This window comes from Triticum urartu, chromosome 3 (assembly GCF_003073215.2).
Source record: "Triticum urartu cultivar G1812 chromosome 3, Tu2.1, whole genome shotgun sequence".
Lineage (NCBI taxonomy): Eukaryota > Viridiplantae > Streptophyta > Magnoliopsida > Poales > Poaceae > Triticum > Triticum urartu.
Genome location: NC_053024.1, coordinates 665,559,450 through 665,564,357, shown reverse-complemented (window position 1 = coordinate 665,564,357; position 4,908 = coordinate 665,559,450).

Here is a 4,908-nt window from a genome sequence, read left to right as displayed (position 1 = left end):
CAAGAACGCGGACATCAGACAAGAATCTTCGGCATCCAAGTCGGAGTTTGGGAAAATCATCCATCAAGATGTCCTTCATAACCTCGGGGCAGTTCTACCTCAGAAATCAACCGTCCAAACAGTGACATCGACACAATCCTACAAATGCCAGGGCTGACAACGCCCGTTAGTTCATGAACTCCCACGATAGACGGCGGCTTCATCCACGCTCCGTCCCTTGAGTCGAGTCGAAAAGCAGTGTGATGCTGTGTCTAGTTCTGAAACATCGATTGGCTCATGTGTAATTAAACCTTTAATGAACTTGTAGTATGTCTCTTTGGTTTCGAGAGTCGTTCAACTTAGATGTAATCGATGCTATTAATGTCTTGCTTTCTCTTCCGACCGTTCTGTTGCATACTTATATATTGCTTACGTGTTGTCTGTGAATTGGTACTAACGTTTCATTTGGCTACTGCATAGCGATGCCGTGGTATGTCGTGTACAAGGGTAAGGTTCCCGGAGTCTACAACGACTAGGAGGAGTGTCGGAGATAGGTTCACCGATTCAGCGGTAACAGTTACAAAGGGTACACCACTAGGGCCGAGGCCGAATCTAGATACGCCCGCTATCTAGCGGGAGAGGGGAGGGAGCGCTGGAGGAACGGATGAAGACGAGTTTCATTGTGATGATGCTCATCGTGATGACCGCAACTCTCTTCTATGTGATGGTAGTTTAGATGATCGATATCGACTTGTAATGTGAAGACAAACTCGCGGTCTCGAGATTTGTAATATAATGTTCTATCTTTGTTCGGTCTTTTCAAGTCGGAGACTAATATGATGAATTGTATTCGGAGACTAAAATGATGAATTGTATTCAGAGACTAATCTTCTATTGTATTCGATGAATCTGTTGTTGATGTGTGCTGTCTATATTTTGTCCAATTATACATTTTGTAACCTGTGCAAAAAACAGAAAATAAAAAAATAAAAAAACCTAATATTCATACTAATGGCGCATCACATCATAGTGCGCCATTAGTATGCCAAAGGATACTAATGGCGCATCATTGAACAGTGCGCCATTAGTATGCTGAAGTTACTAATGGCGCATCCTGTTGTTGTGCGCTCATTAGTATGCCAAAGCACCTCGGGTATACATGGCCCCCTGGGAGGCATACTAATGGCGCACTGTTGTATATACTAATGGCGCATCTGAGGTGCGCCATTAGTAAAATATACTAATGGCGTGGCACTAATGGTGCACCGCTAATGCGCCATTAATGGCCAAATTAGGTGCGCCATTACTAGGCCTTTTCCTAGTAGTGTATATGCATACAGAGAGAAGTGATATCGACACACCTCTCCTTCTCCGAGAGATTGGTCGAACAACAAGTTCTCGTATATCTATCTGACACTACCGGCTACATATATACAATAATTATCTCTTACAAATATAATCATACGGACTCAGGGTCCACATAGAATTCTCCATCTTAGGGATCACGTGTCAAGAAAGAATGCCGCCAATTCCTCTTGAATTGCTCGCATGCGAGCTGGTGCTAGGAGTTCATCCCACTTCCGAAACATCTAATTTAAAGAAGGGGTCAATACATATATATATGAATGAATGAAACTCAACACAAATGATGGTTATAAAATAAAATTGTGAATGTTGTTATTTACGTACTTCATATTGTTTCGTCAGTGTAGCCCCGCTCACAGGTCGTGTGGCGGATGGACTCGCAAACGTAGTATCCACAGAAATCATTCCCTTGTTCCTGCCACAACCACTTTACAAGAAATAGAGGTTAATCAAACTGATAAGCAAGAATGCCAAATGGTATTGATGAAACTAGCGCTTGAATGACTAGTAGATGCGCTTAAAATGCTACTATAGTACTTACTTTCGGGTGTCTAAATTGCAGCTCCTTCGGCAGTCCCGGAGCTTTTCTGGTGAATTTTCTCCAAACCCTGCCGGACAAAGAAAACAATTACTTGATATATCAGGAAATGAACAAAGTTGCTGATATGGTGGATAATGATCGATTTAACTTACTTCTCGAGTATTTGAGTCATGTCTGCATAGTCCTGGGGATCTTTTCGTCTTGAGTCTAAGACGGTTACTAGTCCCTGCTCAAGCTTAATCTCTAGGAGAATATAGTGGAAACTGCACACGCATGCATAACTCATCAATTACATTACTATAACCTTGACTAATATATAAGGGAAACCGAATACGCACAAGACAGTAACACTCACTTGAAGTTGTAAGGAAAGAGTATTATATCTTTGTTTTCATTTATTACAACGATCGTAGCAAGTTGGCCTCGGTAGCTGCGGCATGAAATTTAACCTGAGTTGCATCTATGAGATATGTGTTAATGAACCCAATATCACCGACTTGTCTTTTCTTCAATTCGGCGATCTTCAATCTGCATAATATAGTGAGGATGATTATAAATACATGCAATGAAAGAGCTAAGCTATATAGAGAAACTTAATGACAGAAGTAGTACTACTTACAGACAGTAGCAGGCGACCGTTGTTTTATCGAGGGCCAATTGATTGAAAAACTGATAGAACTCCTCAAATGGAACAGGCAACAGATCAATTCCAACGAGGTCATGCTCCTTTTTAACTTTCACATACAAAGTACTCCTCCCCCCAGAGTCTCTGCAGATTTTCAAGTACCAATCATGCAATCTTCGCATCATCGTTGATAGAGATCTTTCATCTTTGACGAGAGGCTTCCCGTACTCGTATCTTTGTATCTACACGTCCATGGGTTCATAATGTACATCGTCGGGCAGGTAATCTGCAAGATTGCTATAACCGGGCACCATCCTCGGATCATTAGCGACGTTGTGGCTAGGCACCTTGAGCGGGGGGCACGATTGCTTTCGCTTGTTCGCCAGCTGGGCAATTTGTTTCCCAGCTTGTCATTCTTTCAGCCTTTGATCACTGACAGTACTTCCTGACCGCTCCGCTTCGGCAAATTCCTTTCCAATAATACGCTCATAGTTTCCTTTCGGCGGAGACTTGGGTGGTTTTGTTAGGGAAGCCAGAGTGCGCTTCAATTTCACCGGATCTACCTTCTCCTCCGGAGGTGGATGTCTCTTTGCTCTCAACCCTTGAAACCAAGTCATCCACTTCGGTTCGCGCGATCTCGGCGTTCTCCTCCGGGGTCCTCTCATATGGTAACTTCTCTGGAGTCTTCAGAGAAGGACCGAATCTGTATGTCCTCCCGCCTCTGGTTGTACTGCTAGACGCCGACCGAGCAGACGAGAGGTTGTCTTCTTTACTTGCTTACGAGGCGGAGGAGAAGGACTACGACGCGCCGGAGCAGCTGGAGCGGCGGCAGGTCTCTTCCGCCCTTGCTGACGAGGCGGAGAAGGAGGAGGCTGGCTGCTCGGGCGCGTCGCGCAGGCGAGAAGGAGGCGGAGTGCCGCCACGCGCCGGAGAAGGAGCCGGCGAGTGCCCTGATCGTCACTCGCCGGAGGAGGAGGCAGTGGAGGAGGCGGGGTGCCCTGACTTGCCGGAGGAGGAGGAGGAGGCGGAGGCGTCCAGTTCGGAAGGTTGATGAGCTCCTCCCGCCATAGGCATGGAGTCTTCAGAGCAGACCCCAGCCTGAGTCTCCCCTTCACCGGTCAGGGTGGTCAAGCTGGAGGTCCTCAAATTCCCTCCGTATTTCATCCACCATCACCCTAGCATATCCTTCTGGAATCGGCCGACAGTGAAAAGTTGCGCCGGGTTTCAGTAGGATAAACAGAGCCAACAGCCGCCTTGACCTTCAAATTCATCCATTGCGTCATAAGGTGGCAATTTTGAGACTCCGTGATAGCATCCACGGGATAGCTGGCAGGAGCCGTCAAGGCATGCTCCGGCTAAAGCAGCTCGTGGAAGCCACGCTACTTCTGCGCTGAGATGGCGGGGTAGCTTCGGGGAGGCTTCGCAGTACATTTGCTGCGATTTGCTTCTCGTTCCTCTATTGCGTCTACCTTGCTTGCAGCGCCTGCATTTGGGTCTGCTGCACTTTTTTCCTCCTCTCATGGGGATTTGTAACGCCTGCGTCCGGAAAACCCAACCTTTCCACGGAATGGAGGCCTGGCGTTGCCTCGTGATTCCGGTCCAGGGTGCTTCAGGATTCCCGAGGGCCCATTTGAGCTCGTTGTTCTCTCTGTCTGGAAAGAACTCCCTTGCTGCGCTGCTTCGATATACTGCTTAAGCTTCCTGAACTGGTATGTCCATTTGATCGTTCATCCAAATGCACTTCCCTGTTACAGGGTCCAAGGTTCCGCCATCCCCGAAGAACCAGTCCGGGCACGGTCTGGCCAGCTAATTGTCTCTGGTTCGATCCCTTTATCAACCAGATCATTCTCAGTCTTGGCCCACTTAGCCGGGCTACGAGGTAGCCACCTGACCCCGTGCGATGTGAAGCATCTTCTTCGCAGCATTTTGCTTTGTTTGTCGCCGACATCTTCTTACTCTTTTCCGATGTCTTGTGGCACAAATGCGGCCAGTGATCTCTGATCTTCTCATAATCTGCCCTTGAATTCTGGTGTCTCATTATTTTTCGACAAACTTATTCAGCTCTTTCTTCACCTCCTGAATAGTTCTGCCATCCTCTTAAGAAGCAAAAGACTTGATTTAATTTCTCTTTAACTGGGTTCTCTCGGATATCCTCTGGCAGGTAGGGGTGAAATTTGACTTCAGCTCAGTTCCAAAGATCATTTTTCTGGCATATCATTGACCATAAGACACCTCAGGGTCTTCTGTAGCCGGCTTAACCATTGTGGATGCTTATCGGGATCTTGTCCCTAAAACCAGAACCATGCACTGAGCAACAAATGCGCTCTTTGTCCGGAGGGGTTCAATCGGTTCGCCGTCAGGCGCGATTGCTATGATCTCAAACTTTTCATCCGAGCTC